A 15,659-nucleotide genomic window follows, 5' to 3' on the forward strand; every position below is an offset into this window, starting at 1 on the left:
TCCATTGGTTCACTCCCTAAATGGCTGCACGGATCCGAAGCTAGAAGCCAGGCGCCTCCTTCTGGTCTCCCACACGGGCACAGGGGCCCAAGCACTTGGGCATCCTCTACTGCCCTCGCGGGCCACAGCAGAGAGCTGGACTGAAAGAGGAGCAACCGGGACCAGAATCCAGCGCCCACATGGGATGCCGGCACCGCAGTGGAGGACTAACCAAGTGAGCCATGGCTCTGGCCCCATCCCGCATAATTTTTTAATAGACTGTATTTTTCAGAGCACTTTTAGGTTCACAGTGCATATGTTTTTAGAATTATTCATTGAATATAGACTTCACTGAGTTCCAATCATGTACAATGTAATATAGTATTAGAAGCTCAAACATGTTGACTATGGATTAATCAAGACACACACACACACAGATCTTCCATCTGGTGGTTCACTTCACAGATGGATGCAATGGCCAGGGCTAGGCCAGGCCAAAGCCAGGAACCAGGAGCTTCATCCAGGTCTCCCATTTGGGTAGCAGGGGCACAAACACTTGGGTCATCTTCCACTGCTTTTCTCAGGACATTAGCAGGGAGCTGGATTGGAAATAGAGCAGTCGTGACACAAACTGGCACCCATGTGTGATACTGGTGTCATAGGCAGGGCTTTTACCTACCATGCCACAATGCTAACCCCAGTTTTCTGATTTTAATGAGGGATGTGTCTCAAGATCTTCCTGACTCTGTAGTATATTAGTGTTACTCTAGTATAAGATTGGTGTATTGGTAAATTGACTGTATTATTGCTTATCTGTAAAATATTATTAATGATATGATAAATAACAGCAGAGCAATGTTGAGCTGAACAGACTGAGTGATCGGTTAACTAGACCCTTGTTATTCAATTACTAGTACCAGGTTCATGGTTGCATGAAATTAACATTTGTGTTTTAGCAAAATGGCATATTACCATCTCTCATGATAACTTTCAGGGTCATTCACAAATGGATACAGTCCAAAGATGAAATCTATAAAGATCATAGACTATTAAAGTTCTGCTACCTGGAAACATTATTAAAACATTTTATGCATCGTTTTACTCCTTGAAAAATGAGTCTGTTTGCCACACCTACTGCAAGAATGAAGATCGTTCTCAGCATTCAGATTTTTGTGTTGCTGGAAAATATCGATGTCAATCTGAAGGGATACAGAAAAAAAGTGCATAGTAGGTTTCAGATGAGGTCAGTTGCTACCTGTTCAGTATCTCAAGCCCAGAAAGATGAGATAATCCTTGAAGGAAATGACATTGAACTTGTTTCAAATTCCATTTCTTTGATTCAGCATGCAACAACAGAAAAAATAAGGATATCAGAAAGTTTTTGGATGACATCTATATCACTGAAAAAGGAGCTATTTAGTAGGCTGATGAATAGGATCTAAAAGTCCAGCTATAGAAACAAGAACTCAAAGTAAAAGCCTCATCTGTGATATTTTAATGAAACAATAGAAGATTGAGGGGTTGGCACTGTGGCGTAGTATGCTAAACTTCGGCCTGCGGAGTCGGCATCCCATATGGGAGTCCCAGCTGTTTCGCTTCTGATGCACCTCCCTGCTAATGGACTGAAACACTAGTGGAAGATAGCCCAAGTGATTGGCCGCTGCGCCCATGTGGGAGACCTGGAAGAAGCTCCTGGCTCCTGGCTTTGGATCGGTCCAGCTCTAGCCACTGGTGCCATTTGAGGAGTGAACCAACAGATGGAAAACCTCTCTGTCTCCTCCTCTCTGTCTGTAACCCTTCCTATCAAATTAAAAAATAAAGCTTAGAAAAAAAAGATAGTTGGATTTGGGAATTCCTTAAAAAAAAGTAAAAGAAAGGAGAAAGAAAAAATTGTAATTGATACTTGAAAGCATGGCTACCACTTTTGGGGAAACTTTTTGGTGCAGCACTTCAGATCCTGCTTGAGACATGTACATCTATCAGAGGGCCTGGGTTCAAGTCCTGGCTCTACTTCAGATTCCAGCTTCCTACTGATGTACATTCTGGCTGGCAACAATGATGGCGCTGGTACTCAGGCCCTGTCACCCACATGAGAGAGCCAGATTGAGTTCCCTGTTTCAACCTCCCTGAGCTCCAGCTATTGTGGACAGTTGGGAAGATCTCTGTCTTTGCCTCTCTGCATTTCAAATAAATAAAAAAATTAAGTTGCTTGAATCTAGTGGATTATGGTCAGTTTTAGGAAAGCTAAAATTTGGTCTTTGGTCTATAGGGATTCGATATGCATTTTTAAACATAGCCCTTCCTGAACACTTGTAAATAGATTGAAGCTCTTTCTCCTATTATTGACTGTAATACATCTATCAAAGAGAATGGGCCATTCATGATATGACTTAAGCTTGTACTTGTTTTATCCTAAAAGCGGTGTGACCAATTTGTCTCTTAGATCCAGAGGAAAGAATAACTCTGCTCTACTTAGCTATTTAGGGACTACTAGTGTTCACCGAGAGGGTCAGTGTCTGTGCAACAGCCACTAACATAACTTGGAGGGGGTCACTTTAAAACTAGTTAAGGGCCGGCGCTGCGGCTCAGTAGGCTAATCCTCCGTCTTGCAGTGCCGGTACACCAGATTCTGTCCCAGTTGCCCCTCTTCTAGGCCAGCTCTCTGCTGTGGCCCGGGAGTGCAGTGGAGGATGGCCCAAGTCCTTGGGCCCTGCACCCCATGGGAAACCAGGAGAAGCACCTGGCTCCTGCCATCGGATAGGCACGGTGCGCTGGCTGCAGCGTGCCAGCTGCGGCAGCCATTGGAGGGTGAACCAATGGCAAAGGAAGACCTTTCTCTCTGTCTCTCTCTCTCACTGTCCACTCTGCCTGTCAAAAACAAACAAACAAACAAACAAACAAAACTAGTTAAGAAGGCCTTCTCCAGGAAGTTAAGGGAGTTGAGACACCATGTGTCTGCTGCTGTCAGGTGAGTGTGCTTTTTATTTTCTTCTCTGCAAGGAGCAGGCCGTTATTTGGTGCTGAATTTTATTCAAATACTATAAGTGAGCAGAATGATGCCAAAGATGAATCATCTCAAATTTATGTCAAAATTATTTTCCTCAGAGAGTGGAGGATTCTACTTTTCAGTGGGTATGCCCATGCTGCTATTCTGTAAGGTGAGTAGGGAGTGGGGCTGTCAGTCAGTGAGTGGAATAGGACCATTTAAATGAGTCTGAGCAGGGCAAGGTCCTTGCTAACAAAGACCTCCCCATCTCCAAGCATCTGCAGATCAAAGGGATCCCCCAACCTCTACACTATAGTGTGGTATTTTAGAGTCCCGTAAAACTTGTACCCCTGAATAAGGAATTTTATAACGAAGTAGCAGATTTCCATAGGAAGATTCAGATTACAGTACATTGCTTATTTGTATAGCTGTAATATTTCTTACCAATTCTTAAATAAAAAACAGCTTGATGTTTCATTTAATTCCCATGAAATAATGTGATTACATCAACAAGGGAAGAAAATTAGACCTCAGAGAGTTAATTTCTAGGTTTATTTGGGCTACAGATATTACAATTGGCAATATGTACTGGAACCAGTCTGGTTTTTGGCAGCCAGTGTCATAATGTAAAAGCCAAGAACTGCGTTTGTGTTCTTCCTCATGTAGCTGGCCTCGTCTGGTTTTGCTCCTGATGGATGAAGGTTGTGCTAGACTTCATTTTTCTCTGTCCAGTTGGTAGCTCCCCTGAAACTGATCATGGCTTTCTAAGGCCTTTGTAAAAGGTTAAATAGTTTTCCTTTATATTCTTTTTAAGGAGAATGTCATATGCTTTTTATATGTTTTAGGAATGCTGAATGTTTTATGTTTTTAGTAATGCTGAAATCTACACACTTTTTTTTTTTTTTTTTGACAGGCAGAGTGGACAGTGAGAGAGAGAGACAGAGAGAAAGGTCTTCATTTGCCATTGGTTCACCCTCCAATGGCTGCCGTGGCCAGTGCACTTCGGCCGGCGCACTGCGCTGATCCAATGGCAGGAGCCAGGTGCTTATCCTGGTCTCCCATGCGGGTGCAGGTCCCAAGCACTTGGACCATCCTCCACTGCACTCTCTGGCCACAGCAGAGAGCTGGCCTAGAAGAGGGGCAACCGGGACAGAATCTGGCGCCCCGACGGGGACTAGAACCCGGTGTGCCGGCGCCGCTAGGTGGAGGATTAGCCTAGTGAGCCGCGGCATCGGCTGAAATCTACACACTATTGATTTAAAGATTCTTTGCTTCCATCCATTCTCAATCTAATTTTCATGAAATTAGTTTTAAAAGTCAGGAAGTTACAACTTACCTTATTAAAAAATAAACAAAATATTTTCAAGGGGTTAATAATAATCAATGGCATTTTGATAATGGCATGCCCCAGTAAAAATTCTGTCTGCTTGCAATACAGTCAAAATCAAATGACATTATAGGAAAGAATATAATTTGAAATTCTCTTTTAAAACCAAGCCACCCATGATAATAAAAATTTAATCAAACATTAAAATGGTTTTATGTCTACAAACAGTAAAATGCGTATGTATCATGCACATGAAGTATCACAAAATATAGATTATATCATTTTCCCATTATGATATATAGTTAAAGCAGTAACAGCGAGAAAAAGAGGGGAGAATGTAGTTCTTATATTGTGACCCCCACTACTTATTTAAGAGTGCCCCCATTTATTTATTTAAGAGAGAGAGAGAGACAGAGAGAGAGAGAGATCGAGAATCGAGCCTGTCCATCCACTGGTTTGTTCCCTAAATACCTACAAGACCCGGGATAGGTCCAGGCTGAAGCCAGAAGCCAGGAACTCAATCCAGGTTTCTCACACGGGTGGCAGGAGCCCAACCTCTTCAGGCATTAACTTCTGCCTCCCAGGGTGGGACATTAGTGGGAAACTAGAATCCAGAGCGAAAGTGGGCATCCCAACCAGTGGGTTAACTGCTAATTCAAATATCTGTGTGTAAACCCCATTCATTTTCATATGGATATTAACACAAAATTATCAGCATTTACATTTTTTATCCACTGTTGAGTTCAATTTCTGCTCTCCCAACTAGCTGTCTAGAACCATAAAAGTCTACAAATTTCTTCAATGCCATATGCCTAAATTCAATTTCTTAACTTTATCCTTCTGATACCCTCTCAGAAAAATCCAAACCCTTTACTATCTCCTCCTATTAATAAAAGATTTTATTTTCCTTGTCAACTAGGCTCAAAACCTTTGAGTGATCACTGATTCCTTACTACCACTGAAGCTATAACCAAGTTCTAATGATAATTTCTTAAGACTTATTTATTCATTTACTTTATTTGAAAGGCAGAAAGCCAAAGAAAAAGAGGTGGAGACAAATAGAGATCTTCCATCCACTGGTTTACTTCCCAAATGCCCTCAACTGTCTGGACTGGGCTAGGTTGAAGCCAGGAGCCTGGAACTCAAGCAGATGGCAGCAATCCATGTACTCCAGTCATCACCACTTGCCTCCTATGTTCTGCATTCACATGAAGCTGGAAAGAGGAGTGGAGCTCACACTGGAATCCAGACACTTCCATACAGGCTGCAGGTGTCCCAAGGAAGTATCTTACCTGCTATGCCAAATACCCACCCTGATAATTTCTTAAGATACCTTTCCAATCTGTTCCTTCCCATTTCTATGGCTGAAACTCCATACAGATCCTTAACATTTCTGGTTATATATTTTTAATGGCTTCTTGACTAGACTAATTTTTTTTTCTGTGAATGGTATTCTCTTATTTCCAGTTCATCTTGAATGTTGCTGCTATATAACTTTTCCTAAAATGCAATTTAGAAATACCATTTTCCTAAGGTAAGTCATCTTTTTTTAAAACTAAAATGGTTTTATTCCCAATTTTTAGTTCCCATACAGTTTACAAATACACTTTTACTCTGATACTGCTTTGTAACTAGCAAAGCAATTGAACTAACCCATGGATACAGGTGAGGAGACAATTAACAACCACTAAGTTTTCTCTACATAAACTATTTTTTAATGTCACTGTTTAAAAAATTGCCAAATAGCCTATATAATATATATGGGCAAAAAGGCAATTGGGTGAGTCTCTTAAAACACTAAATGTATAATAAATAGCCACTAACATTCACATCAAAATGATGATGTTCTAAAATGTACTCCTTTTAAAGGATATATTTATCAATAAAATATTACATATCTTTTAATATTCTGGTACAATACTTCTTCATATACTGCAGGAAAAGTAAATGTAGGTCTAGTCATCAACTTAATAAAGGATCCTTTTCCATAGCTTTTACTAATAAAAGAATCACAATTAGGTCATAAATAAACAGGCAAATTATTAATTATGTGATTTGAGGTTTAGGATGAAAAACTTGTAGAAATTAGTTTGATATACAACAAAGTTATATAACAGACTAAAACCAACTGTTGAATATTTTTGCCTTGTGTGAGGAACACAGTTTTCTGTGATGGAAGATACAGTAAACTATATTTCAGAACTTAGTTTTCAACAGCAAGAAGGAGAAAGAAGGGCTAATAAAGTTCCTAATACAGGCATCTTGAAGCCGGGGAGGCCCTGCACTTGCTGTGTAAAACTTTACTCCTCCAGCAACAGAGAGCAAACAGAACTGCGCTGGGGGTGTGTTTTGTCTACAGTCTAAGTTCCTTAAGGATTACCACTCTATAACAAAACATTTCACAGCTGCATACCTTCCCACATTCTCCCTGAACTGGAAATAACCCAAGCAGTTACTACAGTTCTTAAAATCCCCAGAAAAGCAACCCCTAAAGATAATCTTGACTGTTATATTGGATGCTCCAAAGCCACTGGGCTCTGCAAAGAAAGTTCGGGCCCATGAAGTCTGCCATGCACTTCTGCATTCCCATTTAGCTGGGGTAGAGAGTCATTGATTTCCACTGGAGATGGGACCTTGTTTCAAGAGGGCCATACACTGGACGTGAAGGTGCCCTTTAACTTGGTTTAAAAAAAAGCTATGAAGACACTGAAATTTGACCTTTTAAAAAACCTATATATCATGTCCCAGATAATGTCTTCACTTCAAATATAAAATCTTATGCTTATAATTGTAAAATATCCTTCCAGCTATGGAATATTGTGCATGTTTCATGTCCACCAGCAACCCAGAAGTAGGTTGCAAGTGTGTAGCTATCACACCTATTTCCAGGTAAGCTGATCACCTGTGACTGACTGGTCTAGCCCTGGGCTGTTTGACTTCCTCAGAAACCACCTCTTCAGAACTTTCATGTGCATGATTCACAAAGAGTCATTTATGGCATAACATCCACAATTTCTTAGCTTATAGTTAAAAGTTCTGAATATCCTGACCTCCATCTATTTCCTGTGTATATTCTTTTTCCCCCTTATGCAAACATTCTGTCCCAAACACAATTGTCTACTTACTATTGATTAAACATATCATGTACTTTTGTCTATGCATTTATTCATGTGCTCATTTCTATCTGGAATACATTCTATTATTTTGCTACAATCCAAATCATAAACATTCTCTATGATTCCTTTAGACCCACTCCAGTCCTCAATAACTTAGCTCATATGAAAAGAAAGTATATATGTATCACTTCTGGAATCCATTTAACTGTTACATTTTTTTCACACTTTAAATTGTTATTAAATGTTTGATTTTACCAATGCTTTGTTTCTGAGTTATGAGTTCTTTGTATACCATATTATTGAATATATAATACAAACTAGCATTTATTGACTATTTCATTGAGTAAAAACTGTGGTTTTCAGAGAAGAGTAAATGCCTTTGACTCCTTGGTAATGAGGGGCTTATTTGAGTAGATTTAAAGCCATTAAAACAAACTGTTAAATGATTAGAACTGAGGCAGAAAAAAAATCAGGACACATAGTTATAAAAATTTCCAATTAATTATTCTTAGAGAAGAATTATTGACTAAATATGCATAATAGACACATTCAAAGGCAGAATGAATAATATATTTGAAAAGCAGAGTGATATCTATACAGCAATGAACATATTTAACTTATTGGAAATATCCAATGACTGACTTATATTTTCCTTTTCAGTTAAATGTTTTGAGAAAAAATTGCCTGTGTGGTAAAGTATGGGGCTCCCATGAAGCAAAGAGTGTTTACCTATATTATCTCTTAAAATCCTATAACTACCAAATGCAGCAGATACTATTATTATCATTCTCATTTTCAGATGAGAAAAACGAGGCACATAGTGTTAAGAAAATTGTCCGAAGTCACACAGACAGGAAGTGGTGGAACTAGGGTTAATACCCAGGCAGTTTGGGATCCAGAATCCATGTTTCCTTCCTCCCCTCCTTCCCATTATCTCCTTCTTTCATTCAATAGGAAATGTAAATGAAAAGGACAATATTCACAAATGTTTGAAATAGTCATTATTCACAAATGTTCAAAACAGTTATATGTCTGTCTCCCCACTATACTGTAGATACCTGAAAAAAAAAAGATCACGTCTGATATCTAATGTAGCACTTGGTATATAACAGATGCTCAATAACAATGTTTTGAATTAAACAAAAAAACCAATAAAAATGGATGTTTGGGGAATTACTAGTAATTTTGAATGGTGGTATAAGTGAAAGAAGATAAGGAGAATGAAGGTGGGAATATAGCTAGGACAAAGTAATGAATGGCATGATTAACAAGGTCATGGATTATCAATAATTGTTTTGTATTTGTATTTATTGTTAGAATGCAGTGCTTTAGGACAAAGATTATATTTTACATGTCATAATATTTACTTTAGCATCAGACATGTTTCCTTACATGTAATAGATGTTCAGCAAATAAAAGCAGAGTTTAATCAAATCATCAGATGAGAGTCATATACTTAAAAAGTAGATTGAAGACTGTGTTACCAGTAAGTTGTTAGTGATTATTGATTGATAGTGGGAAGTAGCTATACTTTGCCCTAGATTTTTACAGAGAAAGCATTTTTGATATATTGTTTTCCCCTTAAACTGAATCTATCTCTACTATGAAATTTTAAACTATAAGCAAACTCAAAATACTCAATTACTATTTTTGTAGATTAGAAACTTTGGATTCTCCACTCATAAGTGTATCAAATGAAGAATGGGATGGAGAGGGAGTAGGAGATGGGATAGTTTGTGGTTGGGAGGGTGGTTATGGGGGGGAAGAACCACTATAATCCAAAAGTTGTACTTTCAAAATTTATATTTATTAAATAAAAGTTTTCTATTAAAGAAAAGAAAATAAGCTAATAGTATTTATTAAAAACATATCCTGGCATCAAATACAGAGATAACCTAATTGTCTAACTTTGACCTTAGCCAAATGATATGTAACAAACTGCCAAGTTCACTATAGCTACAACCCTGTAGTAAGAATAGATTTACATAGTAATACAGCTGAAGTGTTGAAAGACAGGATTTGATGCCGTACTGTGCAAATAATTGTTTAACAATTGGCTTTCTAGGGAGAAATTTTTGGAAAAATCTTTAACTTGTAACATTTGCTGGTTTCAACGAGGTAAATACTTCCATCATAGCCTACTCTGAACTACCCACACGCAGTCACTGAGATGCGTGGTTAAGAAGAGACACTGACAATCAACTTCCTCTGAATCTGTAGGAGCTGCTTCAGCATTCTGCCAGTTCAATATTAATAACTATAAAAGTCTAAAAAATATTATGTACACTGACTTACATGCCCAGAAATCTCCTAAGTATTTTCCATAGTGTATTGCATTACATTCATACCATGTATGAAATAGATTCTACTTTACAATTCCCACTTATAAGAATCTGTGTCTCAGAAAGTTTAAATAATTTCCTAATATCACACATCTGGGAAATATTTGACTATGGATTATAGTTTCAAGCTTAATTTGATTCTGGACCCCACACATCCAACTATTATCCTACATTGATTTTAGAATAGAAAAATTAAATTATGTTCAACATAGTTTTATGTTTCATAAATCTTATATTTAGTGTAGACATATTCAATTCCTTAACATTTAAATAAAAGATAGTTGTAGGTCTTTGTAATGTCTAGCTGAATATTTGTTGTATAGACCAAACAAAACAAGGCGACTAATGTCAGCAAAAAGCTGTACAAAAAAAGCACTCTAAGTCATTATATGTTTGCATGATTGGAAAAAGATAGGACTTACCATCTTAAAATCTTGAAAAGGGTCCAGCATTGTGGCAAACCAGGTTAAGCCTCTACATGTCTGCAATGTCAATGCCATATGGGTGCCGGTTAGGTTTTTTTTTTTTTTTTTTTATTTTTTTTAATTTTTTGACAGGCAGAGTGGACAGTGAGAGAGAGAGAGACAGACAGAAAGGTTTTCCTTTGCCGTTGGTTCAACCTCCAATGGCCGCCGTGGCTGGCGCACTGCATTGATCCAAAGGCAGGAGCCAGGTGCTTCTCCTGGTTTCCCATGGGGTGCAGGGCCCAAGTACTTGGGCCATCCTCCACTGCACTCCCTGGCCACAGCAGAGAGCTGGCCTGGAAGAGGGGCAACCGGGACAGAATCTGGTGCCCCGACCGGGACTAGAACCTGGGGTGCCGGCGCTGCAAGGTGGAGGATTAGCCCAGTGAGCTGCAGCACCCGCCCCGGTTAGGTCTTAACTGCTCTACTTCCAATCCAGCTCATCAATTAGCCACAACAGCCGGAGCTGTGCTGATTCGAAGCCAGGAGCCAGGAGCTTCTTTCAGGTCTCCCACCTGGGTGCAGGGGCCCAAAGACTTGGGCCGTCTTCTACTGCTTACCCAGGCCAGAGCAGAGAGCTGGATCAGAAGTGGAGCAGCTGGGTCTTGAACCGGCACCCCTATGCTTTGCCGGCACTTCAGGCCAGGGCGTTAACCCACTAAGCCACAGTGCAGGCCCTCTATTGTTAAACCATTAATATTCACAGTCAGGGCATCGGCATCGTGTAGCATTCAGTTGAGCTGTTGCTATTTGGGACACCTGCATCCCACACTGAAGTGCCAGTTGGGGTCTCAGCTCTTCTGCTTCTAGTCCAACTTCTCACTGGTGCATCCTGGGAAGCAGATGATGACGGCTCTGGTGATTGGGTCCTTGACACCCATCTGGAGGACCCAGATGGAGTTCCTGGTTCTCCTGGCTTCAGCCTGATCCAGCCCTGGCTGTTGCTAATGTTTGGGGAGTGAACCAGTGAGTGGAAGATCTCTCTCTCTCTCTCTCTCTCTCTCTCTCTCTCTGCCTTTCAAGTAGATGCAAATAAATTAAACTTTTTAAAAATCCACTAATATTCAGAATCATTTTTTAGCTCTTATGATGATATAGCTTGGCATAGTTTTCATGTTAAATTTATTTTAACATGATTACAAAAGTAAGTCTTCGTTTTAGCCCATAAAGCCAAAGTAAAGTAAAATGCAAAGCAAAGAAACTTAAAATGCTTCAAAGACACCAATAATCCACTTACATTAGAAATGTGTATAAACAATAATGCCATTTCATTTTTTTCTCATTAACTGAGGTACTCAGTGAGAGGCACTGGTCAGATAAAAATCTTTGTTATGATTTACAGAGGTTAATAGAGGGCACATATAAACAATTCCATATAACACAATGTTTTAAGTGTTCTATAGTTAGAAATAAATTGCTATAGGAACACAGAGAGCAATGCAGGTAATTCTGACCAAGGACTGGATACAACAGGGAGAAGGTGGAGACATTTTCATAAGGAGATAATTTTCACACAGGACTCTGTAAGGCTGAGCAGCAATTTTTCAGATGGAGAAAGGGGAAGACATTGGAACCATGCATGGAAATAGCAAGAAAATAAACATTCTGATGTAGGCAATATGGAGCAAATTTTAAATAAAGTGAAGCTGAGAAAGCTAAAGTAGGATCTAGTGAGGATGTGGCCTATCACATGGAGGACTTTGGACATTAGGCATCCCAAAATACTAAGTGAATTTCTGACTTAACTCTAATAGGAGCTTGAGACATAGCTTCAGTATGGAGTCTAGCTCATGAACTGGATCATTCTTTCATTCATTCAGGTCTGAAGTATAGTAAGACACCAACCTAAAAGGGGTCAAGACAGGATCTGTTGTTAAAGCTGTTTACTACTATTAAGGGAGAGAGGTTGAAGAGTTAAAATTGTATATGTGTGGGTGTAAAAAGTTAAGCTTACAGGTTTAAACCTTCCTGGTGCAGCTGTAAAAATAAAACAGAGTGAAGTAGCACCTTGACAGTAGGGACTCCATTTTGGAGCACTTGAGACTGCATTCTGGGAAAGAACCCCCCCACCGTGAGACTCTGGTCTGAAACTATGATCTCAAATAGTCGGACAATAGCAGTGCACTACATCACCCTTGGCAACGCACAAAAACCCCCTAGCATGATTGCTCAAGCTTAAAAGTAAAAAGGTTGCACCTGGGTTACCTGGGCTAATAATGAAGATGTGATTTGTCTATGTCTTAAGATCATAATTGCTGATTGTAAGACTTTAGCAACCACTTAACAACCGTGTATTCTCTTCCCCTTCCCGGTTTTGCGGTTTTTGCCTTTATAAACCCTAACCTTTGGTTATTCGGGGCTGCTCTGCTCATGATGATCAGACAGCCCCAGCATGCTGGATAATCAACAAAACTTCCCCGTGCTGTTTGCATAAGAGACGTGTCTCTTGGTGACGTTTTTCGGGCGGTCGACTCTAACAAAGTGACTCCAAAGGATAGGCAGGTAAAATGATAGGGTTAGTGGAGGATTAAGCCCGTGTTTATAAAGTAAATTGAAAGCATATTATTGCAAAAATTAAAGGAAAAGCAAAAGGAAAGAAAGGAAGGGGGAAGGGGGAGAAAGGAAGGAGGAAGGGAAGCATGGTTATCTTCATAGAACTGTATCTATGAAATACATGATATCTGTTCTCTTAATAATAAAATCACATTTAAAAAGCTTATGGAAAGTGAAACAAAAAATCTGACATTTGAAATGGGCTTTAAGTGCAGGTAAGATTTGATGAATCGCATTTACATCCTAGTTATGAGTTGAAGATATAACTTTATACATTTCTCATATATAGCTGGTCTATTCTCATGATAGCATTTAAAAAATCAAGAAAAACACATTTAAGTTTCTATAGGCATTATTTGAAATGACATTGACTATATTTTTATATAAGTGAACATTAAAGGGCCGGCACTGTGGTGTAGCAGCAAAGGCGCTGCTATCCCATATGGGTGCTGGTTCGAGTCCTGGCTGCTCTGCTTCCAATCCAGCTCTCTGTTATGGCCTGGGAAAGTAGAAGATGGCCCAAGTCCTTGGGCCCCTATACCTGCATGGGAAACCTGGAAGAGGCTCCTGGATCCTGACTACGGATCGGCACAGCTCTGGCCATTGTGGCCGGTTAGGGAGTGAACCAGCGGATCAAAGACCTCTCTCTCTCTGCCTCTCCTTTCTCGGTGTAACTCTGGCTTTCAAATAAATAAATAAATCTTAAAAAAAAGTGAACATTAAACAAGGAGACTTTTTTATGGTCGTCTTTGATTTCAGCATAGAGAAAAACCTGCACATTTCTTTACACCCAATGGTGTCTTGGACATAGTTCTCAATTAGTGATCGAATTAAATTTAATATTTCTTGGTTTTACTTGAATTTTCTAGTCTTTCAACCATGTATGGTTGTTAATAATGATATGATGGGGATCTAAAAATAGTGTATTCTTAGGAAAATTAGCAAGATGAAGAAATCACCAAACATTAACTACATACTAATTTAGAAATGATAAAAGTTATGGCATTTACTTTGCAAATAGAAAACTTGTTCTTGGGGCTGGCTTTGTGGTATAATGGGTTAAGCTGCCACTTGGGACCCCTCATCCCATATGAACCCTAGTTGTTACTCTTTCTCCTTCTCCTTCTTCTTCTTTCTTCTTCTCTCCTTTTTTTTTTTTTTTTAATTATTGTTTTATTTGAAAGGCAGAGTTAGAGATTCAGGGTAGAGATAGGGGTCTTCCATTCACTGGTTCACTCCCCAAAAGGCTTCAATGACTGGAGCTGGGCTAATCTGAAGTCAGGAGCCAGGAGCTTCCTCCAGGTCTCCCACATGGGTGCAGGGGTTCAAGGACTTGGGCCATCTTCTACTGTTTTCCCAGGCATATCAGCAGGGAGCTGGATCAGAAGTGGAGCAGCTGGGACTGGAATTGGCACCCATATCGGATGCTGGCATTACAGGCAGCGGCTTCATCTGCTATACCGTAGCACCGTCCCCTGCTACACTTCTGATCCAGCTCCCTGCTAATATACCCCGGAAAGCTGTGGAAGATGGCCCAAGTGTTTGGGCCTCAGTCATCATGTAGGAGACATGGATGAAGTTCCAGGCTCCTGGTTTTGGCCTGGTCCAGCCCTGGAAATTGTGGCCCATTTGGGAGTGAATCAGAGTATGGACGGAAGACCTTTCTCTCTCTGTGTCTCTCCCTCTCTCTCTGTCACTATGTCTTTCAAATAAATAATAAATAAATAAATCTTAAAAAAAACTTGCTTCTGAAAAACTACTTATCACACTTGTGCCCCAATTACATCCACTTTAACCATACAAGTCTGTCCTAATGGGCTGATCACAGGCATAGAACAGGTTGCATTACAGTGGAATGTAGTTTTGTGGAAAAACCTGGGATTAAAAAAGCAGTGGAACCTAAAATATGTAGAGGAAGCCCTCCGCACACTCAACTGATGTGTAATCTGAATCGCTGCCACATTCTTAGTGTTGATGGAGTGCTAGGCTGAATAGCTTTCCACAAATCTAAGCAAACATCTTTCTGGAGATTTTTACAAACCCCTGTAACAGTGAATGCCTAGAACTGGAGTCACAATGTATCTAAGCAAAGACATGAGGCTGAACATCTTATTACCTAAGGTAGTATGCTAGTCATATATTGCCATACACGCTTCCATGAGTTCTGAAATCAGGATTCTTGCTGTGTATTCTTACAAATTTTCAGAAACAAACAAAAAATGCCAGCTCTGAAACAACCATTCAAGAGAATTGAGGTTTTAAATTACTAATCAATATTTATGTTTATTAATATATATATATATAAGGTACTGAATATTTTGAAATTAGTATTCTTCTTTGTAATCCTGGAATAGAGAAAAATCAGAGTTGACTGCAAATGATGAAGAAATGATTTTCAAAGCAGAGGGAAAAGAAGAAAGAGTATTTAAAAATTTGTCATCAGGTCTGACCCAGAATTATGCTATTTGTGCTTACATTAATTGGAGTAGTTCAAACATGTAGTTTTTATCTTTAAGAATTTCACCCACCGTATTCGGGAAGAAACCTTCGCAGTACCCAAGAAAATTGAGTTTTCGGTCTTCAGTAGTTACCTAGATAATAGTTTCGAAACACATTTCCCTGATGTTCAGATTTCTAAGTACCAGTGCTTCCCCTTCCCCGTCAGAAACAAACACAAAACCAAAAACCGCTCTCTAGGTGGACGCGGTGGAGGTGGAAATCTGATTTTAAGAGTCGCTGTGGAGATTAAAAACTTTTTTCCTCACAGGGCGACGGGTATCGCGTTTACATAACCGGACAAGTCACGCCGGCAACTGCGGAGAAACCGCTTCTGAGGAGAACGGAATTTTAGAATTTTTGAACTAAAATGGTTTCCTTCACAAATGCAGATTC

The sequence above is a fragment of the Oryctolagus cuniculus genome, chromosome 2, assembly GCF_051225735.1.
Source record: "Oryctolagus cuniculus isolate XC-2025 breed Fujian yellow rabbit chromosome 2, ASM5122573v1, whole genome shotgun sequence".
NCBI classification, from domain to species: domain Eukaryota; kingdom Metazoa; phylum Chordata; class Mammalia; order Lagomorpha; family Leporidae; genus Oryctolagus; species Oryctolagus cuniculus.